The sequence below is a fragment of the Balaenoptera ricei genome, chromosome 1 (assembly GCF_028023285.1).
Source record: "Balaenoptera ricei isolate mBalRic1 chromosome 1, mBalRic1.hap2, whole genome shotgun sequence".
NCBI lineage: Eukaryota > Metazoa > Chordata > Mammalia > Artiodactyla > Balaenopteridae > Balaenoptera > Balaenoptera ricei.
Window position 1 is genome coordinate 174,616,285 of NC_082639.1, and position 24,748 is coordinate 174,641,032.

Here is a 24,748-nt window from a genome sequence, read left to right on the forward strand (position 1 = left end):
AGAGCTACAACAATGAACAAAACAAAGATCCTTGCTCTTGCGGTATTTACCCTCTAGCAGGGTTAGACAGACAATAAATAATAAAATAAATAAGTAAATTATACAGTATGATAGAAAGTGATATATGTTATGGAAAGCTTGATAAAGTACTTCCCAAATAAGATGCAAACAAACGCAGATTCTGAGATCAGAGTGCTGGAGAGCCAGGAAACATATCTTTCAGCCAGAACCACAGAATTGGCTACATAAAAAAGTGCTTCATTCCTAAAACTTAGGGCAGAAGTACATAACAGAGAACAAGTGAAGACAAAGGTAGAAACTTGGAAAAACATGTTCTATTTCAGCAATTCTTAGAGTTCCAAAATATTTTAACCGTGCACCCAACCCAACTCTTGGACAATCTTAGAAGTGTATTGCTTAATCACTGACTACAGTTACCCTTGGATAATCTTAGAAGGGCGTTGCTTAATCACTGACTATAATTACTGTCTTTTATACCATAATGCAATTTTTTTTCTGCTCAAATGAAAGCCAGACAGCTTTAACCAGATCTTAAGCTTAAATTCTAGACCACTCTTCCAAACATGAAAAAGGCCCATTTCAACTATTGTTAAATGCAATGTTGACAGAAATGCAGAATGGAAAGCCTATTTTCATGGCCTCTACTCCATAATAAGGTGTCCCCCATGTTCCCAGTGTGCCTAGTAACCAACATTCATTCAATGGTCCTGTCTTAACTCTCTCCCCCACTACCTGTGAAACCCTTGAAAGCAGGAACTGTGTTTTATTTATTTTTGATGAACTGGAATCTAGCTCAGTGCTGGCATATAATAATCAATTTTAAAATATTTAAAGAATGAATAAATGAATATTCTGTAATGGTGCTGGACTCATATTCATAGTGACGAGTTATATAAGCGAAGGGGTTGCTTAAGAGTTGGACTTTCTTTTTTTTTAATTAATTAATTAATTAATTAATTAATTAATGGCTGTGTTGGGTCTTCGTTTCTGTGCGAGGGCTTCCTCCAGTTGCGGCGAGCGGGGGCCACTCTTCATCGCGGTGCACGGGCCTCTCACTATCTCGGCCTCTCTTTGTTGCGGAGCAGAGACTCCAGACGCGCAGGCTCAGTAGTTGTGGCGCACGGGCCTAGTTGCTCCGTGGCATGTGGGATCTTCCCAGACCAGGGCTCGAACCCGTGTCCCCTGCATTGGCAGATGGACTCCCAACCACTGCACCACCATGGAAGCCCTGGACTTTCTTGTTAAAAATAGAAATATACAAAGAATTTATCTGGCCTCTACATATCAGATCTTTAAATCTCTGGTTTTTAAAGGTGATTTTTTTCCTAGTATGCTCTCCGGAGCCCATGCCTGTCTTGTCTTTCCTGCTCAAATATAAACAGGAAAGAGCTTCATCCTCAATGTCTAACCCTACCTAGTTACTGACTCAATGCTGGCTAATACTGGCATCTCATTTTTATCAGTGTGTGTTTGTGTGTTGAGGTGGGATGAAATGGAAGTGAGGTGAGGGCGTAAAGGGAAGATGTGAAATTAGTCTGGCTGTATCGGATGTGACTGGGGTGAACTAAGGGTATCTGTCCACCAAGATATCGTCTGCCCGGTTCATATAGCTGAACTTCTGCTCAGAGTCTATAGGAGATGCCACGGTGTACAATCCACACCCTCCCTTCAGGAACTGTCCTCAACCAAAAGGAACTGCCTTGCCCAAAATTACAACCCTTCTTCGGGGCTGTCCACATCCAAGGGCTGATCAATGTGGGAGCAAAAGACTTAGCCCCTTGCCTCATTTGGGACATCTTTGAATGGCCATTCAAGATTCAGAGCTCCCTGTGAGATTGGATGAGACCTTTATTACAATGGTATTACAACTTCATTTCTCCTTCTGATGAATCCTGCTTCCCTCACATCCTTACAGGTGTTGTTCCCAAGATCATTCCCCAAAACACTTCCTGCATGCAAATATCCATCTCCATTTGTTTTCTTAAAAAGTTGTCCCATGAAAGAGCACTACCTACACTCCAGAACCCCATCAGTGTCAAGAGCTTGCCTCAAAATTTAGCTAGCTCAGCTGATGACCAGAATTCTTGTGAAGACCTTACCTGTCCCCTCCCACAAATACTTACTCACCATACCTTTAGCAGATGGACCAATACACCATCTGAAAATATAAGACCACCATCTGTAAGGTTTTGAAGATATCATTTGCCTATTAATTCCACCACTGAGCCCCATTTAGTAACAAAACTGGCCAATCAAGCCCTTTGGACACTGTAATTTGATCTGTTGTATACCAGTTAGGGTTTGATTAGCATTCTGGATTAACACAAATTATAACTGAATTTATAGTCATTTCCCCTTCACAATCACCACATACCCATTCCTTTTCTGAGCCCACAAAGATGATAACATCCAACTTTCTCTACTGCATTGCATTAACATGCATTCATATACAATGTAATATTTTGATATAACCCTATGTCTCTACCCCCCTTCCCATAGAGTGTTCCCCCAAAAAAGATCTAGAAGGTTCTCACTCTGTCATTTAGGATGTGAAGTATGTGTTTTCTGTCACAGATAACTATATAAGAATAAGAGATCTAAGACATCCAAGTTTTTACATAAACAAATTGTACTTGATAAATAAAATGTCTGGTTAAGTCTTTTGACTTAAATCCAATTTTAGGGCCTTATAAGACAGGACCACAAGAATAAATGTACAATAATATTTGTCACCATATTGTTTTATGTTAAATAACATTTAAAAAACAAAGGAAATAACCTAAAGGGGATTGGTTCCTCAATAGAAGATTAGATAAATAAATTATGGTACATCCATAAAAGTGTGCAGCCATGAAAAGTATGGCATAAAAGTACATTTAATTAATATGGAAAGAGGTTCACATCATAAAGCTGAAAGAAATCAGGCTACTGAACAATATTAAAGATATGATCCATTTATATAAAATATATTTGGCATGGACATATACTGAGATAACTAGAAAGAAGATCATGAATATGTTACCAATTATTTTTTCTTAGTGGTAGATTTAGAGTGACATTTTTCAGAATTGCTTGCATTTTTATGATACATATTCAAGAAGAACAAAGCTACTTTACTTTGCACTTTTCCTCCCAACAATTCTCCCAACTCTGTTTTACATACTCTCAAAATAAGAGGAACAAAAATTATGTTCATAACAACCAAAAGATGGAAGCAACCCAACTGTCCATCAATGGATGAATGGATAAACAGAAATGTGGTATGTATATGTAGCGGAATACTATTAAGCCTTAAAAAAGAAGGAAATTCTGACACATGCTACAGCATGCATGAACCTTGAAGATATCATGCTCAGTGAAATAAGCCAGTCACAAAAGAACAAATACTGTATGATTCTACTTATTTGAGGTACTTAGAGTGGTCAAACTCAGAGAGACAGAAAGTAGATTAGTGGTTACCAGGAGCTGGGGTAAAAGGAATAGAAAGTTATGGTTTAATGGGCACAGAGCTTCAGTTTTGCAAGATGAAAAGAGTTCTGGAGATGGATGGTGGTGATATTTGCACAACCATGTGAATTTCCTCAGTGAAACTGAACTGTACACTTAAAAATTGTTCGCATGGTAAATTTTATGTTATGTGTATTTTACCACAATTTAAAAAATAATTAAAGAATTTTAACAGAAAAGAAGAGGATCTGAGTTTTTCCATTTACATCTCTCTGAAGTATCCAAAGATGCTTAGAGCACCTTATTTCTGGGGAATGGAGGAGAAAGGATGGTAACCTGACTTTTGGTGCCTCAGGGAGGAAACATTCTATGGCATTCTTCTCAGTTCCCAGAGGAGAAGGAACAATGATAAGTTTGTTAAGTATGTAAGAGCAGAGAAATACTCCCTTATAAATCTTGCACTTTTAGTTAACACAGGATGATGATCAAATTCAACACATTTACAACTACTCTAAGATTTTCTTGATGTTGGTGATGTCTTTGGGGTTTATGTCCAATGGGTCAAGTCTCACATTTAAGGAGACAGATGGAAAAATGCAGAATAAATAGTACCTTCTTTTGTGGCAAAAGAAAAGGGTCCAAACACTGGAACTAAATATTAGAAAAATTTACTTCTTGGTTTCAAATTCCAGGATCCTGACAGGAAGTCCTGGCAGCACTGCAGGTTGCAGAAACTAAGCCTGATTCTCTAGCAAGGACTTGCACTCGCTCAGCAGAGCCCAGCTCACTGAAACACTAGCTTCTCTGACCCCTGCTTTTGCAAAGAGTCATCCTAATGACCCTTCTAGGTCTTCTTTCCTTCTGCTGCTTCCAAAGCAAAAATCTATTCTGACCCTCAAGTACAATTTCAACCTTCTGACCTGGAATGATTCTGGTTTCTCAGACCATTTGGTGCTTCTTGTTGCCTGGACCAGGGAAGAGAATGATCAGGCAATTTGCCTTCCTTTAGTGCTTTCAATATGATAGGCACACCATGCTGGGATATCACGAGTCTTCACAGCACAGAGAAGATTTGAATTATTAATGCAGAGTTTTCAGAGGTAAATACACTAGTTTTTATAAGAAAGGATGTCATTTGGTCAAGATCAGGTGGTGCTGAAAGGCAAGAAGTTTGGAGTCTGAGAAGTCAAAAGTGTCTTTTTTTGAATTCTAAGTTGAGGTGAGAGCAAGCAGAAGAGGGAGTTGGAGCTGGGTCACACTGGAAATCCTCTGCCATCATATCATAATATTTTGATAATTTGAAAAGATACATTCACCCCAGTGTTCATAGCAGCATTATTTACAATAGCCAAGACGTGGAAGCAACATAAATGTCCATCGACAGATGAATGGATGAAGATGTAGTACATATATATACAATGGAATATTACTCAGCCATAAAAAAGAATGAAATAATGCCATTTGCAGCAACATGGATGGACCTAGAGATTGTCATAGTGAGTGAAGTAAGTCAGACAGAGAAAGACAAATACCATATGATAGCCCTTATATGTGGAATCTAAAAAAATGATACAAATGAAGTTATTTACAAAACAGAAATGGACTCACAGTCTAGAAAACAAACTTATGGTTACCAAAGGGGAAAGGAGGGGAGGGATAAATTAGGAGTTTGGGATTAACAGATACACACTACTATATATAAAACAACAAGGACCTAGTGTATAGCACAGGGAACTATATTTAATATCTTGTAATAACCTATAAGGGAAAAGAATCTGAAAAAGAACATTATATATATATAAATGAATCACTTTGCTGTACACCTGAAACTAACACAACACTGTAAATCATTTATACTTCAATAAAAAATTTTTAAAATAATATTTTGAAGGTTAGAGAGAATTCTGGCTGTTCTGTAAAATTCAGCTAACGTGTTCTCACTACAGAGCTTAGGTTTTGCTAACAAGGGGACCAGATATTTAAGAGGCACAACCAAAGAAACCGGAATTTGTTTGTTAAACTAAACTTAAATTTGCTATATAAGTTACTCACTGAGAATTACCAAGTGGAGAAAATTTATGAAATAATGATGTAAATCTACTAAATTTTTGTCTTATTCACTTAATTCTACTTTTTGATAGACTTTCCATAAATTTTTGACTCTGTCTCTGCTTCAAATTCTTGCACTGGCTCACGACTCACGCAAGAATTAGGCAGTTAGTGCAACTGCTACTCAATTCTCTTTTTTTTTTCATAAAATAAAAGCTGTTACTTGCCTTTTCCAAATCAAAGAGATTCTCTGCTACACCTGACTGAGGAATATTTCTCTTATTAAAAAAATAGACATACATATATACATTCATACATACATATATATAGTTTGGGAATGTTTTATTCCAACTGACTGCCAGTACTGTCTATTGATAACTGTTTCTATCATTGTCTTTTTATTATTTTTTTTTCAGTTACAATTTCCCATCAGCCTGACAAGAGCAGTTAGTCCAATTTTATTTATCTATTTTTTTTTAAGATTTTTTTTGATGTGGACAATTTTTAAAGCCTTTATTGAATTTGTTACAATAATGCTTCTGTTTTATGTTTTGGTTTTTTGGCCGTGAGCCATGTGGGATGTTAGCTCCCCGACCAGGGATTGAACCCACAGCCCCTGCACTGGAAGGCAGAGTCTTAACCACTGGACCATCAGGGAAGTCCCAGTCTCATTTTAAATAGATTCACATATCCCTTCAGAAGAAGGCCTGCTAAAGCCAGGCACTATTGGAGAGGTCAAAGGTGAAGTTTCTTGTCCTTGCTTGAGGCATATCCCCAGACAGGCAAACAGCAACAACCGTGCCAGGCAGGGGACGATAAAGGTCAAAGGCACAGTGGAGAAAGAGATCACAGCCACTGCAGGGACTCCAAAAAGGCTTAAAGCAGGAAGTGACATTGGAACTAAGTCCCCAAGGATGGATAGGATTTCAACGAGCAGAGATGGAAAGAAGGGCATTCCAGACTTCAGGGAAGTGTAAGCAAAAGAGAGAAGCCTGAGTGTGTACAGGAACAGCTAATGGTTCAGTCCGGTTGGAAGGCAGAATATGTGTTGGGAATCAGTAAGAGAAATGGCAGGAAAGACAAATTAAGGTTGCAGATTACCTATCAACAGGTTATGAAGAGGACTCTCAACTGAAGTGATCTCAGGAAGGGAATACAGAAATAAAATCAGTTGACTGCTTCATACCATGCACACAAAAAATTGTGATAAGAGAAAGATGATTGGCAACCTAGAGTCAGAAATGAGCTCCCATCCAAGCACTGAGCATAGGAAAGTGGTTCTTCACACGAGTGCAAGGATATGTTGACCTGAGATGTGTGCCTCTATCGTGGGGCAGAGCCCCAGCTACCACTCCCCTATGATCATAAAACTGTTGGTTTTATATACATGCTCACTGAACAATCTTACCATGTCATTTTTACAATGTTTATTTATTTATTTATTTATTTATTTTTAAACATCTTTATTGGAGTGAAATTGCTTTACAATGGTGTGTTAGTTTCTGCTTTATAACAAAGTGAATCAGCTATACATACACATATATCCTCATATCTCTTCCCTCTTGTATCTCCCTCTCTCCCACCCTCCCTATCCCACCCCGCTAGGTGGTCACAAAGCACCAAGTAGATGTCCCTGTGCTATGTAGCTGCTTCCCACTAGCAATCTATTTTACATTTGGTAGTATATATGAGTCCATGTAACTCTCTCACTTCATCCCAGCTTACCCTTCCCCCTCCCCATGTCCTCATGTCCATTCTCTAGTAGGTATGTGTCTTTATTCCCGTTCTTCCCCTGGTTCTTCAGAACCAATTTTTTTTTTAAGATTCCATATATATGTGTTAACATATGGTATTTGTTTTTCTCGTTCTGACTTACTTCACTCTGTATGACAGACTCTAGGTCCATCCAGCTCACTACAAATAACTCAATTTCGTTATTTTTATGGCTGAGTAATATTCCACTGTATATATGTGCCACATCTTTTTTATGCATTCATCTGTCGATGGACACTTAGGTTGCTTCCATGTCCTGGCTATTGTAAATAGAGCTGCAATGAACATTGTGGTACATGACTCTTTTTGAATTATGGTTTTCTCAGGGTATATGCCCAGTAGTGGGATTGCTGGGTCGTATGGTGGTTTTATTTTTAGTTTTTTAAGGATCCTCCATACTGTTCTCCATAGTGACTGTATCAATTTACATTCCCACCACCAGTGCGAAAGGGTTCCCTTTTCTCCACACCCTCTCCAGCATTTATTGTTTGCAGATTTTTTGATGATGTGCATTCTGACTGGTGTGAGGTGATACCTCAGTGTAGTTTTTTTTTTTTAAGTACTGCATTTTATTTATTTATTTATTTATTTATTTATTTATTTATTTATGGCTGTGTTGGGTCTTCGTTTCTGTGCGAGGGCTTTCTCTAGTTGTGGCAAGTGGGGACCACTCTTCATCGCGGTGCGTGGGTCTCTCACTATCGCGGCCTCTCTTGTTGCGGAGCACAGGCTCCAGGCACGCAGGCTCAGTAATTGTGGCTCACAGGCCTAGTCGCTCCACAGCATGTGGGATCTTCCCAAACCAGGGCTCGAACCCGTGTCCCCTGCATGGCAGGCAGATTCTCAACCACTGCACCACCAGGGAAGCCCCTCAGTGTAGTTTTGATTTGCATTTCTCTAATGATTAATGATGTTGAGCATCATTTCATGTGTTTGTTGGCAATCTGTGTATCTTCTTTGGAGAAATGTCTATTTAGGTCTTCTGCCCATTTTTGGATGGGGTTGTTTGTTTTTTTGATATTGAGCTGCATGAACTGCTTGTAAATTTTGGAGATTAATCCTTTGTCAGTTGCTTCATTTGCAAATATTTTCTCCCATTCTGAGGGTTGTCATTTCATCTTGTTTACGGTTTCCTTTGCTGTGCAAAAGCTTTTAAGTTTCATTAAGTCCCATTTGTTTATTTTTGTTTTATTTCCATTTCTCTAGGAGGTGGGTCAAAAAGGATCTTGCTGTGATTTATGTCATAGAGTGTTCTGCCTGTGTTTTCCCCTATGAGTTTTATAGTGTCTGGCCTTACATTTAGGTCTTTAATCCATTTTGAGTTTATTTTTGTGTATGGTGTTAGGGAGTGTTCTAGTTTCTTTCTTTTACATGTAGCTGTCCAGTTTTCCCAGGACCACTTACTGAAGAGGCTGTCTTTTCTCCACTGTATATTCTTGCCTCCTTTATCAAAAATAAGGAGACAATATGTGCATGGGTTTATCTCTGGGCTTTCTATCCTGTTCCATTGATCTATATTTCTGTTTTCGTGCCAGTACCAGACTGTCTTGATTACTGTAGCTTTGTAGTATAGTCTGAAGTGAGGGGTCTGATTCCTCCAGCTCCGTTTTTCTTTCTCAAGATTGCTTTGGCTTTTGTGTTTCCATACAAATTGTGAAATTTTTTGTTCTAGTTCTGTGAAAAATGCCAGTGGTAGTTTGATAGGGATTGCATTGAATCTGTAGATTGCTTTGGGTAGTATAGTCATTTTCACAATGTTGATTCTTCCAATTCAAGAACATGGTATATCTCTCCAACTCTTTGTATCATCTTTAATTTCTTTCATCAGTGTCTTATAGTTTTCTGCATACAGGTCTTTTGTCTCCTTAGGTAGTTTTATTCCTAGGTATTTTATTCTTTTCATTGCAATGGTAAATGCGAGTGTTTCCTTAATTTCTCTTTCAGATTTTTCATCATTAGTGCATAGGAATGCAAGAGATTTCTGTGCATTAATTTTGTATCCTGCTACTTTACCAAATTCATTGATTAGCTCTAGTAGTTTTCTGGTAGCATCTTTAGGATGCTCTGTGTACAGTATCATGTCATCTGCAAACAGTGACAGCTTTACTTCTTCTTTTCTGATTTGGATTCCTTTTACTTTTTTTCTTCTCTGATTGCTGTGGCTAAAACTTCCAAAACTATGTTGAATAATAGTGGTGAGAGTGGGCAACCTTGTCTTGTTCCTGATCTTAGTGGAAATGGTTTCAGTTTTTCACCATTGAGAATGATGTTGGCTGTGGGTTTGTCATATATGGCCTTTATTATGTTGAGGTAAGTTCCCTCTATGCCTACTTTCTGAAGGATATTTATCATAAATGCGTGTTGAATTTTGTCAAAAACTTTTTCTGCATCTATTGAGATGATCATATGGTTTTTATTCTTCAATTTGTTAATATGGTGTATCACATTGATTGGTTTGCATATATTGAAGAAACCTTGCATTCCTGGGATAAACCCCACTTGATCATGGTGTATAATCCTTTTAATGTGCTGTTGGCTTCTGTTTGCTAGTATTTTGTTGAGGAGTTTTGCATCTATGTTCATCAATGATATTGGCCTGTAGTTTTCTTTCTTTGTGACATCTTTGTCTGGTTTTGTTATCAGGGTGATGGTGGCCTCGTAGAATGAGTTGGGGAGTGTTCCTCCCTCGCTATATTTTGGAAGAGTTTGAGAATGATAGGTGTTAGCTCTTCTCTAAATGTTTGATAGTATTTGCCCGTGAAGCCATCTGGTCCTGGGCTTTTGTTCATTGGAAGATTTTTAATCACAGTCTCAATTTCTGTGCTTGTGATTGGTCTGTTTATATTTTCTATTTCTTCCTGGTTCAGTCTTGGAAAGTTGTGCTTTTCTAAGAATTTGTCCATTTCTTCCAGGTTGTCCATTTTATTGGCATATAGTTGCTTGTAGTAATCTCTCATGATCCTTTGTATTTCTGCAGTGTCAGTTGTAACTTCTCCTTTTTCATTTCTAATTTTAGTGATTTGAGTCCTCTCCCTCTTTTTCTTGATGAATCTGGCTAATGGTTTATCAATTTTGTTTAACTTCTCAAAGAACCAGCTTTTAGTTTTATTGATTTCTGCTATTGTTTCCTTCATTTCTTTTTCATTTGTTTCTGATCTGATCTTTATGATTTCTTTCCTTCTGCTAAATTTGGGGGTTTTTTTGTTCTTCTTTCTCTACTTGCTTTAGGTGTAAGGTTAGGTTGTTTATTTGAGATGTTTCTTGTTTCTTAAGGTAGGATTGTATTGCTATAAACTTCCCTCTTAGAACTGCTTTTCTTGCATCCCATAGGTTTTGGGTCATCGTGTTTTCATTGTCATTTGTTTCTAGGTATTTTTAAATTTCCTCTTTGATTTACAATGTTTATTCATTGCCTGTCAACTAAAACCCAAACTCTGCAATAAGTCATAGAAGGCCATGGACACAGATCCAGACTCTGCCTATCTTATTCATTTCTACTTCTCTTTAATATCTGCTTATAGTAAAGCACTTACAGAGATGATGGAAGCTGAATTTTAGAACTGAACTGGGCTCTGGGTTTCAGGTGGGATGGATTTGATTTGAGAGATACAGAGCAAAGGACCAAGGAAATGACAAAGACAGCACCTGCAGTAAAGTCAGAATGTTAATCCAACCAACATGTCCATCCATGAGGCTGGGCAGAGAGACAGAGCCAAACATGAAAACCGTAGTTACCCAGGCAGACAGACTTATTTAATAGCATGGTTGGAAGGCAGAACCTGGAGAAATTTCAAGGTTCTGGAGCATTTCCCAGGGACTCCTTTACATGGGGTATGTAAAATTTGGGGGTCATAAACATCAAAATTGCTCATAGGGATGTTGTGAGACTCCAATGAATTAATGTGTGTAGCATCATCTATGGATGGGGAGGAAACTCTTAATGGAAAGCAGTTAATCCTTAGAAAGCCTTTCTAAGAATCTTCACTCTTGTATTTCCCTCTCTCTGTCATGCATGTCTTCTTCCCTCACCTGTATCTAATATTGCTCTGTCCAACCCAGAGCTAAAAGCACTTTACAGAGAGAGGAGAGAGGTCAGAACAGAGAGGAGCTCTGCCCTATCTAGGGCTGAGCATTTCCTAAAGTGTGTATCATGGACCAGAAATAAAGAGAGGTTAATAACTTTGGGGAAAAGTTAGATTAACAAACTATAAAAAGCTTGTTTCACCACACACCTTCTTAAGAACTTAAAGTGCGATTGAACTTTATAAATCTTCAAGAGGGATACTATCTGACCTTAGAATGATTTTTTATAGTCTATAATTTGCTCAAGACCATCTCATGAGAACGGTGTGTCACAGAATATATTAGGTTGGCCCAAAAGTTCGTTCAGTCAGTGAACACGTTGTTCAATATAGTTCTTTGTGAAAAAGAAATATGACTATTATTTTTACTTAAAACCGAACGAACTTTTTGGCCAATCCAATAGTTGGATAGACACTACCCTAATTATTTAACCAGAGTCCCGTTTCCTGCCCTCTCATTTTCTGAAGTCCAAGACTTCTTTTTGCTTATTCCAATGTTTACTTTCAGAACAGTGTTCATGATGCCAAGCTATCCTGCCTCATACACTCAGCAGCTCTACTTCATTCTCTGCCCAACTCACTCTTGCCCTCCTCACCTGTCTCACTCCCTCCTCCACCACCTCCTTTGAATTCTCAGAGTTTCCTGGACCAAGAATGACTTGTTCATGCCCCTGTGTAAATTTTCTTGCTGACTGTTGGCTCTCTTCCCAAGCTCCTGTCCGCTCTTGTCCACCATCCTAAGGCAGAACACAGAAATACAGACATGGGTCTGTAATGCGAATACGTATTTTTAGCTCAGGTGTGTACCTAAAAAGTGACCACTCAATTCGGAGGTGGGGGGGAGGTGAAGACTGTCAAACTTCTTGTTTTGATTAAAAAATGGTTTGTTTGAAATTTCCACTTCTTTTTCTTTTACTGCAGCATCATCAAATCAATAACATTAATTACTTACTGGAACATAGTGATAGTCATTGGAGGAAATAAAAAGATTTATAAAATAAAGTGTCTAGTCTCCAGGATATTGTGGTCCAGATAAGGAGGGAAAAAAGTGGAAGGATCTCGTAGTGAATTTGAGTTCCATCAAGAGACCAGTTCCATTTGACCATGCTATAATGAAGCCCACCAACACACAATTCCTGCTCCCACAATTGAGCTTTCAATCAAAATTTTAGAATCTACTTGTAAACAGCAAGGATCACCAAACACTTGAGGAAAATCTCCAGCATAAAAGAGAGAACCCAAAATAAACAAAAGGATACAAGAAACTCTGTATTTTGTATCAAAAGGATGCAGAAACTCTGAGCGGAATAGAAGAAAATGTCAAAAACTAACAGGTAAGCGAATATATTACTTTCCTAAACAAGGATAGGATGTTATGAAAAGAAACAATCAGAAAACTATCAAAGGCTTTTGTACTGAAGTATAATTGATTTACAATATTCTATTAGTTTCAAGAGTCAACATAGTGACTCAAATTTTTGTATATTATATTCCATTTAAAGTAATTACAAAACAATGGCTATATTTTCGTGTGCTGTACAATATATCCTTGTTGCATATTTATTTTATACAAAGTAGCTTGTGTCTCTTAATTCCCTGCCCCGCCTTGTCCCTCCCCACCTTCCCTCTCCTCACTGGTAACCACTAGTTTGTTTTCTATATCTGTGAGTCTGTTTCTGCTTTACTATACATATTCATTTGTTTTATTTTTCAGATTCCACATACAAGTCATAACAGAGTATTTGTCTTTCTCTGATTTATTTCACTAAGCATAATATCCTCTAGGTCCCTCCGTGTTGTTGCAAATGGCAGAATTTCATTTTTTATGGCTAATGTTCCATTGTATATACATATTAATTCTTTATCCATTCATCTGTTGATGACACTTATGTTGCTTCCATATATTGACTATTGTAAATAATGCTGCTATGAACACTGGGGTGCATGTATCTTTTCAAATTAATGTTTTTTTGTTTTTGTTTTTTTTAATATATACTCAGGAATGGAATTGCTGGATCATATGGTAGTTCTATTCTTAGTTTTTGAGGAATCTCCATACTGTTTCCTACAGTGGCTTCACCAATTTACATTTCCACAACAGTGTACAAGGGTACCCTTTTCTCCACATCCTCACCAACATTTGTTATTTATAGATTTTTGATGATAGCCATTTTGACAGGTGTGAGATGATATCTTGTTGTGATTTTGACTTGCATTTCTCTGATGATTAGTGATGCTGAGCATTTTTCATGTGCCTGTTGGCCATCTGTATATCTTCTTTGAAAAAATATTTATTCAGGTTTTCTGCCCATTTTTCAATTGAGTTGTTTGTTTTTTTGATATTGAGGTGTATGAGCTGTTTATATATTTTAGATATTAACCCCTTATTGGCCATATCATTTGCAAGTATTTTCTCCCATGCAGTAGGTCTTTTCATTTTGTTGATGGTTTCCTTTGCTGCACAAAAGCTTTTAGGTTTAGTTAGGTCCTATTTGTTTGTTTTTGCTTTTATTTCTTTTGCCTGTGAGACAGATCCAAAAAAATATTGCTACAATTTATGTCAGAGTATTCTGCTTATGTTCTCTATCAGGAGTTTTATGGTTTCAGGTCTTACATTTAGGTCTTTAATCCATTTTAATTTTATTTTTGTATATGGTGTGAAGAAATGTTCTAATCTCATTCTTTTACATGTAGCTCTCCAGTTTTCCCAGCACCACTTAATGAAGAGACTGTCTTTTCTCCATTGTATATTCTTGCCTCCTATGTTGTAACTGACCATGTGTGTGGGTTTATTTCTGGGCTTTCTATTTTGTTCCATTGATCTATGTGTCTATTTTTGTGCCAGTACCATGCTGTTTTGATTGCTGTAGTATAGTCTGAAGTCAGGAAGCATGACTTTAGCTTTGTTCTTTTTTCTCAAGATTGCTTTGGCAATTTGAGGTCTTTTGTGGTTCCATATAAATTTTAGGATTATTTGTTCTAGTTCTGTGAAAAATGTCATGGGTGCTTTGATAGGGATTACATTAAATCTGTAGATTTCTTTGCATAGTATGGCCATTATAATAAAATTAATTCTTCCAGTCCAAGAGCATAAGATATCTTTCCATTTCTTTGTGTCATTTCATGGTTCCTTCAGCAGTGTTTTATACTTTTCAGAGTATAGTTCTTTCACCTCCTTGGTTAAGTTTATTCCTAGGTATTTTATTCTTTTTGATGCAGTTGTAAATGGGATTGTTTCCTTATTTCTACTTCTGATAGTTCATTAGTATATAGAAAAGTAATTTTGAGTATTATGTTAGCTGTGGGTTTGTTATAAAGGTTTCTTTTTTATATTGTGATATGTTCTCTGTATACCAACTTTGATGAAAATTTTGATCATGTATAGATATTGAATCTTGTCAAATGCTTTTTCTGCATCTATTGAGAGGATTGTGTGATTTCTATCCTTCCTTTTGTTAATGTGGTGTATCAAATTGATTGATTTGCAAATATTGAACCATCCCTGAATCCCTGGAAAATATTCCACTTGATCACGGTGTATGATCCTTTCTATATACTGCTGAATTTGATTTTCTAATATTTTGTTGAGGATTTTTGCATCTATATTCATTAGAAATATTGGCTTGTAGTTTTGTTTTGTAGTGTCTTTATCTAGTTTTGGCATCAGGGTAATGGTGGCCTCATAAAATGAATTTGGGAGTGTTTTTTCCTCTTGAATTTTTTTGTAGTAGTTTGAAAAGGGTAGGTATTAACTCTTTTTTATATATTTGGTAGAATTCACCTGTGAAGCCATCCAGTTTTGGACTTTTGTTTGCTGGGATTTTTTTTTTTTTAATTACAAATTCAATTTCACTGCTAGTGATCAGTCTATTCAGATTGTCTATTTCTTCCTGATTTAGTTTTAGAATGTTGTATGTTTCTTGAAATTTGTCCATTTCTTCTAGAGTATCCTATTTGTTAGCATATAACTGTTCATAGTATTCTCTTATGATGTATTGTATCTCTGTAGTATCATTTCTTATTTCTCCTCTTTTAGTTCCTATTTTGTTTATTTGGATCCTCTCTCTTTTCTTCTTGATGAACCTGGCTAAAGTTTTATCAATTTTGTTTATCTTTCCAGAAAACCAGCTCTTGGTTTCATTGATATTTTCTTTTTTTTTGCTTTTGTTTTGGTCCCTGTTTTCTTTCTTTCCTCTCTGATCTTTATTATTTCCTTCCTTCTGCTGACTTTGGGTTTTGTTTGTTCTTCTTTTTCTAATTCCTTTAGATGGAAATTTAGGTTGTTTGAGATCTTTCTTGTTTCTTGAGATAGGCCTGTATCACTATAAACTTCCTTCTTAGAACTGCTTTTGCTGCATCTTAGAGATTTTGGAAAGTTGTGTTTCCATTTTCATTTGTCTTGAGGTATTTTCTGGTTTCCTCTTTGATTTTGTCATTGACCCACTGGTTTTTTATCAATTAATTAATTTATTTATTTTTGGCTGTGTTGGGTCTTCGTTTCTGTGCGAGGGCTTTCTCTAGTTGCGGCAAGCGGGGGCCACTCTTCATCGCGGTGTGCTGGCCTCTCACTATCACAGCCTCTCCATTGCGGAGCACAGGCTCCAGACGCACAGGCTCAGTAGTTGTGGCTCACGGGCCCAGTTGCTCCTCGGCATGTGGGATCCTCCCAGACCAGGGCTTGAACCCATGTCCCCTGCATTAGCAGGCAGATTCTCAACCACTGCGCCACCAGGGAAGCCTCCAACCCACTGGTTTTTTAATAACATGTTTTTAGTCTCCTCATGTTTGTTATTTTCCCATTTTTATTCCTGTAATTGATTTCTAGTTTCACACCATTGTGGTCAGAAAAAAATGCTCGATATAATTTCTGTTGTCTTAAATTTGTTAAGACTCATTTCATGGCCTAGCATGTGATCTATCCTGTAGAACATACCATGTGCACTTGAATGTATAATCTGCTGTTCTGGGGTGGAATGTCCTCTAGATATCTATTAAGTCCAACTGATCCATTCTGTCAGTTAAGACCACTGTTTCCTTATTGATTTTCTGTCTGGATGATCTGTCCATTGAGGTAAGTGTGGGTGTTAGAGTCCCCAACTATTATTGTATTATTATCAGTTTCTCCTTTTATGCCTCAATATTTGTTTTATATATTTAGGTGCTCCTGTATTGGGTGCATAAATGTTAATGAGTGTAATATACTCTTCTCATCTTCATCCCTTTATCATTTTATAATGCCCTTGTTTGTATTTTGTTATAGATTTTGTTTTAAAGTGTATTTTGTCTGATATGAATATTGCTACCCTGCTTTCTTTTTTTTGTAATTTATTTATTTATTTGTTTGTTTGTTTGTTTGTTTATTTATTTATTTATTTTTGGCTGCACGGGCTTTCCCTAGTTGCAGCGAATGGGGGGCTGAGCAGGGGCTACTCTTCATTGCGGTGTGAGGGCTTCTCATCGCAGTGGCTTCTCTTGTTCCAGAGCATGGACTCTAGGCGCGCAGGCTTCAGCAATTGTGGCACGTGGGCTCAGTAGTTGTGGCTCATGGGTTCTAGAGCGCAGGCTCAGTAGCTGTGGGGCACAGGCTTAGTTGCTCCATGGCATGTGGGATGGTCCTGGTCCAGGGCTTGAACCCGTGTCCCCTGCATTGGCAGGTGGATTCTTAACTACTGTGCCACCAGGGAAGTCCCTGCTTTCAAGCAAGTACCCTGCTTTCTTATCACTTACGTTTGCATGAAATATCTTTTTCCATCTCCTCACTTTCAGTCTGTGCATCTTTAGCTCTGAAGTGAGTTTCTTATAAGCAGCATATAGATGGGTCTTGATTTTTTATCCAATCAGCCACCCTATGTCTTTTTTTTTTAAGTATTTAGTTCATTAATGTTTAATGTAACTAATGAGACGTATATATTTATTGTCATTTTATTACTGGTTTTCTGATGGTTTTTGTAGTTTTTCTCTATTCATTTCTTCCTTTTTTCTTCCCTTGTGATTTGATTATTTTCTTTAGTGGTATGCTTGTGTTCCTTTCTCTCTAGTTTTTGTGTATCTATTGTTGGTTTTTGATTTGTGGTTACCATATGTGGGGTTCATATATGTTGACCTATAACTATATCTACTTGTTTAAAACCGTAGTCATTTAAGTTCAAACGCATTCTAACAAATCTACTCCCCTCCCTGACATTTTGTGTTTTAGATGTCATATTGTGTGACTTCATGTTTATTGTAGTTATAGTTGCTTTTATAATTTGTTGCATTTCCATATTTATACTAGCTTATTTAAGTGGTTGATCCTCAGTCTTTACTAGTGGGACTATTCCTTTCCTGCAGTTTCTTACTTCTTTATATAGCCTTTCTTTTCCACTTAGAGAAGACCCTTTAACCCTTTTAGGCTAGGTTTAGTATTAATAAACTCTTTTATTTAGTTTTTCCTTGTCTGGGGACTTCTTTATATCTCCTTAAATTCTAAATGATAATCTTGCTGGATAGAGCATCCTAGGTTGTACGTTTTTCCCTTTCAGCACTTGGAATATATCTTGTCACCCCCCTTCTGGCCTGCAAACTTTCTGCAGAAAAATCAGCTAATAGTTTTACAGGGGTTCCCTTGTACACGACTCCTTGTTTTTCTCTTGCTGCCCTTCTCTTTATCTTTAACTTTTGCCATTTTAATTATTATATGTTTTGGTGTGCATCTATTTTGGGTTCATCTTGTTTGGGACCCTCTGTGCTTCCTGTACCTGGATATCTGTTTCCTTATTTAGGTTTGGGAAGTTTCCAGCCACAATTTTATTAAATACATTTTTGACTCTCTTCTCTCTCTCTGGGACCCCTATAATGTGGATGTTGTTACCCTTGATGTTATTTCAGAGATCTCTTAAACTATTCTCATTTTTATAATTTGTTTTTATTTCTGCTATTCTGATTGGATGATTCCCATTATTCTATCTTCCATATCTCTTATGCATTCTTCTACATCACCTAGTCTGCTGTTCATTCTTTCTAGTGTATTTTTCATTTCCGCTATTATATTCTTCAGTTCTGACTGGATTTTTAAAAATATTTTCTAGTTCCTTGTTAAAATTCTCACTGTTTTCCTGTATTCTTTTCCCTAGTTCAGTTAGCAGTCTTATTATTAATGCTTCGAATCCTTTGTCTGGTAAATTGCTTATTTCTGCTTCATTAGTTGCTTTTCCAAGGATTTTCTCTTGTTCTTTCAATTGAGACAAATTTCTCTATCTTCTCATTTTGCTTAACTTTCTCTGTCTCTTGAAATTAGGTGAAAGAGTTACCTATTGCAGTCTTGAAGGGGTTCCTTATGTGGGTGTGTCCCTATAAAGTCTGTGTGTGCCCAGTGGCTTTGGTGGGAGAGTCAGCTTTGATGAAAACACCAGTCATGCTTTTCCTTGGGGTATGTTGGCAGCTATCACCTTGGTAGGAGGTGGGGCTGGAAATGGAGGAGCTAGGGCCAGAGTCAGTTGTGATAGGGAGCTTCTTCTATGCTCATTAGCCATCACTACCCTATTGGGAGTGGGGTCAGGTCCCAAGTTGCTGGAGCAGAAGCCCTGAGGGTCGGGTCCAAACCTGCTCAGTTCCCTTCAAAAGTGAGCTCTCCCCTCTTCCAGCACTGGCACCCCTGTCCCAGAGAGGAGCAGCACTAGAGCAAGAGGGGCTGGTGAGGGCATTCCGTGAGGGCTGGGACATGGGCTGGGGTGGTCAGGTCCCCATCAGAAATCCAAACTGCCTCCAATGTGCTGCCTGTGTAAAGGTCAGCCATGGCTTCCCCTGCCTTGCTCAGACACTGCTTTGGGTTTGAGGCCCCTCAGCATCTCATAGCCAAGCTCTTTCTTCATTTGTGGCAGCCCTTGTTCCAGTGTGGAGCTGTGACATGAGGCAAGCAGGGCTGGAGCCTTCACTTGGGGCACCTTCAGGAAACCAGTCAGCCACCCGTGCTTTCTCAATCCACATTCTCTGTGCTGCTTCAGGAGCAAGCATTTGTGTGCTTCTTATGAGCAGAGTCCAGGATTCTTAGCCCTCATGTTAGTCCCACTGGCCTTCCAACCACTCAAGGGGGCTCATCTGTTGGACCCCAGGGCTTGTGCACCTAGTATGTAGCTGAATAGCTCACTCCCCAGGGAAGATCTCTGCTTATATAATCCCTCTCCCAGGGACACAGGTCCCAACCTGATCACTTCTCTTCCCTTCTTACTTGATTCCGAGTAGATCTTTTGTACAACCTTGGTTGTACAGGAGTCTTTCTGCCAGTCTCCAGTTTGTTTTCACTGAGAATTGTTCCACATGTAGGTGTATTTTTGACGTGTTCATGGGGGGAGGTGAGTTCCGTGTCTTCTTACTCTGCCATCTTGACCTGAGTCCTATCAAAGTTTTTTGAAAAGTAAAAGGTTAACCTAAAATTTTTTAATGCAATAGGAGGGTTATATGATATAAATCAAAGAAATCTCCCATAAAGTAATCAGAAAAGAGAAAAAGGTGAAAAATAACAGAGAAAAGAAACCTAATGAAGTCACAGGGAGAGAATAAAGTGGTAAAATCTCATGTTTTGTATATTTTACCACATTTTAAAAAATACAAAAGAAAGAAAATGGAAAAAGATCTTCAAATGTCTGAAAGCAAATGGCTGTCAAGATGGTATTCTATCATTCAAGAATGAGTGTAGAATAAAGACATATTTTAGTCAGACAAAGGTTTAAAAAATTTATGTCCCATGAATTCTGTCTTGTGAAGCTTCTGCAAAGTGTGCTCCAGAAAGACAGGGCGGTATTCTAAGGAACAGGGAGACTAGAAACCATAGAATGAGACTGCAACATATAAAAGTGGAAGGAAGGAAGTCAAAGATGACTTTGAAGGAAATTCTCTGAAGAATACTGGAAAATAAGGCAGATTGGAGCAGGTAAGTAGGGGGCTCCAGGACAGAGGTCTCCAGGAAAAATGTCATTTATAGGTTATCTAATATGCTTGACAATTTGTAAAGCATTACTGATAGGCCAATAAGAAATAATAAAACATGATGACATTTTGAGCAAATTGGGTACATCATCTCCTTTAATTCTCACAGTAACTCCACCAATCTAAGAGATTTAACTCCAGAACCTGTCTGCTTCACCACTAACATATACTTTCCTCTAAAGAACCAGGTGGAAAAATCAGGCCAGATACCTGGAAAACTAAGGAAATGAATAGGAAGAGACATTTAAAATCAGGAAGCCAAAAGTTTGTGCAAGAAAAGAAACATAATTATAGTACACAATTTGACTATTGGTAAAATCTTACATGGTCATAGTAACATAAATATAATTGATTTGACAAGAACTGGTGATGTCACCTTCTTCAGAGGATAAGGAGTGGGGAAGGTGAAAGTTTGAAGCAATCAGACAATAGATCTGTATCCTCATCTGCCATAAAAGGAAGTTAATGTATAATGTCTAACACTGACCAATCAAGAAATAGTGATAAAAGTCCGTTACTTAGAAATATGGAAGTAAATATCAGAAGAACCATGTGAGAGAATCAAAAACCTCTGGGTGGGGGAAGGGGGTCAAGGAAGGGTGGGCAGGGGACTAAGATTTCTCATTTTAAATATTTTACACATACTGGACTTTTCACTGTGTACTTTGATTAAAATAGTGAAATTGTTTGCTTCCAGGCTTTATGTCCCTGAGCATGAAGAAGGGCTCAGGCGCAGTCATGATTCTATGCCCCAGGGTGAGGGCAGCTCATGGGGGAAGGCAGAGCAGGGCAGGTGAGAGGCTAACTTTTCCTCAGAGAGGCCTATGGACTAAAGGGTACACAATTCTTAGAAGGCCAGACCCCCTGGAAAGGAATAACTCTCTGAAAACCTCTTGTGGCTCCTGTCAAAACTAAAGTCATTTTCCTCTTATAATGCTGTCCTAGCACCTGTATCTATTTTGTCATAGCACTTGTCACCTTGTGTTATTGTTGTGAATGTGTCGGTCTCCCTTATCAGAATATAACCTCCTCAGTGTCAGGAACCATACCTATCTCATTCATTGTTGTGAACTCAATGCTTACCACCATGCCTAACATATAGGAAATGCCCAATAATTGTTTTTGAATAAATTAATGCTAATTAAAACTCTAAGAACTCCTCAGGATAGTCTGTCCACCAAGAAACACAATTCCTCTATTAAGAGGAACCTAAATCTTTGAAATCATCATTCTGCTTTCCAGTTCATGACGGCAGACTAGCCACACATATTTATTTCCTAAGAACTCACTGAAATAAAATCCTGGAAGTACAGAAAGGAATAAACTCATAACAGGGAAATGAAAGATGTGAAAAGATGGACAGATGACAAATTCAACTAGTTTCTAGAAGATGAAAAAGAGATGAGAGAGGTGAAGGAGGAGAAAAACAGAACTGAGAATATAATGTGTAAGGGTTTCAGAGAGGTGGGAGCCAATCTTGGTGGTAGACAGACCCCTGGGGAGCATCTGGACACAGGGCCAGCCTGTCTGTAAGAATCAGAGAGAGAGAAGTAAAATTGTATACAGAGGAATAAATGGACAGCCAATATTTATAACTAGACAAAACACCACACCACAAAGGAAAGTTCTGGAGTGGGAATTGGCATTTGGGACAGCTGTGGGGTCTATGGCTTAAAAGCTAAATTTTTTCCTGTTTATTCTAAAGTAAAGCCTTCCAGTATTTATACCCTGCTCCACTCTACCCAGAGCTCCAAATCAGAATCCCCACAATATCCTAGAAACCATATACCTACTAATCGGCTCTGGCCTTTCTTCCTTAAACAGAAAGGAACAATGGAGATTTTATCTAGTTTTATCTCAGGTTATAGACTATGAAGAAGCAGCATGGATGCAGCAAGCCAAAATAAGCACATATAAAAACAGACCCTGGAGATAGTTCTTTCCTGTCCATGAATTATCTGTGCTAACGACAACAATAACAGCAGCAACAACCTATATAATATATTCAGAAAGATTTGGAAAGATATTATACAAAATCTATAAAATAGTAAAATGATATGAAAAAAGAAAGAATATGAAAATTTTGTCAATATAAGAACTGCAAATAAGATCAAGAAAATCTCTCAGAACAAATAGCAGGACAGTCTAAAAGATCTGATTCAATGTCAGACTAATATGAATCTTAGGAAAAAGTGGACAGAGAAAATGAAATCCTTAGAGAAGCAATAAATTTAAATTTTCTAAAGTTAAAGGAAAAATGGTTTTTTTAGAGGGAAAAGGGTTTTAGAAGAAAGAAGGGTTTTTTAGAGGAGGATTTTAGAGGGAAAAGACCCACTGACTACCAGGTCAGCTGATGGGAACAATAAAAATACTCATACTTCAACCCATTGATATGAAATTTCAGGACAGCAAAGACGAAAGAGAGATATTAAAGCTTTCAGAGAAAATAAAACAAATCACTTAGAAAAGAATGAGAATTAGTCAGCCATCAAATTTCTCCAGCAACATTGGATGTTCAAATATGTGCCTTTAAAATAGTTTTTTTAACCTAAAGTCTACACACGTCACATTATTAGGCAAGCGTGAGGGCAGAATAAAGTATTTTTGAAGATACAAAACTTCAGCCTTTCATAGGAAATTACTTGACGATAGTCACAGCGAATAGGAAGTAAACAAAGAAAGACATGATGTGGACTCCGGAGGATCCAACTCAGGAAGGCAGATTGGAGACTTCTGAGATGCCAGCTGAGAGTTAGCCTAAATTAGACAAAAAACTCCAGGAGGAGGTAGGTGTCTGGAAACAGATACTACAGAGCGGATAAAATGAGTTAAAGACTGGAAAACTTGAAGATATGATAAATTACAAGAAAAGGGAACAGAGAATTAGGAACTCCAGGAAAAACAGAAAGCTCTCCAATTAAGACATAGATCAAATATTAAGCAAACAAAACCATCTAGGAGATTTTAAGCAACTGATGCAATGTAAAAAAGAATAACCATTTAACCATGAAGCTAAGAACATTTTATTTTAATTAGTCCATGGATCTTTCCTGGACTCCCAGAAAGGAATGTAATGCTAGCCCTCAGCATAGTGCAAAACAATCAAAATTATGCATCGATTTTTAACTTTTAGAGTCAACTCAGCAGAGAAGACTTGGTGCTTGTTGCAAGAGTGAAAGTAAATGTTAACAATTTTGACACAATGTAAAAGTAGAAAGATTTGGCTAGAATGTGGGATGAAATGGGGAGAGAGAAAAAAAGAAAAGATAGAGAAGAAAATATCTTCATGTTATGAACTGGAAAATCCAGCAATCCTGTGCAAAGTGGACATAACAAGGAATAGAAATTTTAGTATGTTAAAGAATTAAGTTTGAAGGTAAGCAGTAGAAGAACTAAAAATAATAAAGCAAACAAACATTGGTATGAAAGCAAGGGAAGAAAATAGAGTAATGTTATTAAGGTTTTTTGTTTTGTTTTGTTTTTTACTTACTTATATTTTGGCTGCACCAGGTCTTAGTTGCAGCATGCGGGATCTTTTACTTGCAGCATGCAGACTTCTTAGTTGTGGATGCCAACTTCTTAGTTACGGCATGAGGACTTCTTAGTTGTGGCATGAGGACTCTTAGTTGCAGCATGCATGCAGGATCTAGTTCCCTGACCAGGGATAGGACCTGGGTCGCCTGCATTGGGAGTGCAGAGTCCTACCCACTGGACCACCAGGAAGTCCCAATGTTATCAACTTAAATATTCAACTTTCATACTGAGGAGTCAACAGATGTAATATGTAGATAAATCAAGAAAAGGAGTATAAACACATTATTTAGATGTTTGGATGTATCCAAAGAACCCAAAACAGAAACAATTAAAAGAGCTTGCTTCTGGAAAGTAGGATTGTGGGTGGAGAGCAGTAGAGGAGGAAACTATAGCTTTTCACCAGAATCTCTTTCATGTTGTTTTGCAGATGTAAAAGAGTAGTCCTGGTCCAAACGTGACGGCTCCTCTGAGGGCCTTGCCCCCATCATCTAGGACATCTCTGGCTGCTGGTGCTTCCCAAGAATTCCCTGAGCCCTTCAGCACTCCAAATGAATTCACCTGTCAGATGCAGTTGAGAAAGGCTGCCCTTTGCAAATGGCCCACAAAAGGGAGGGGTACAGCAATCCAAAACAAAACACAGACCACCCAATCTCAAGAACCCAATTCTTTTTCTTTCAAACCAATCCACAACCTCGTTCTTCTTTCCGTTCAGGCTCTCTCTAGCTCCACTCCTCTTGGTTTGGTGTCTTTAAAAATGATTATTTTCCCAAGCATTTGGCCTTGATCCTGGAACTTGCCCACCCAAATTGCTTGGGTCTGTGACCTTGGCCTCCTTAGTAGTAAACAACCCTCTTCATCTTCAGCAAACAGCGTATCAG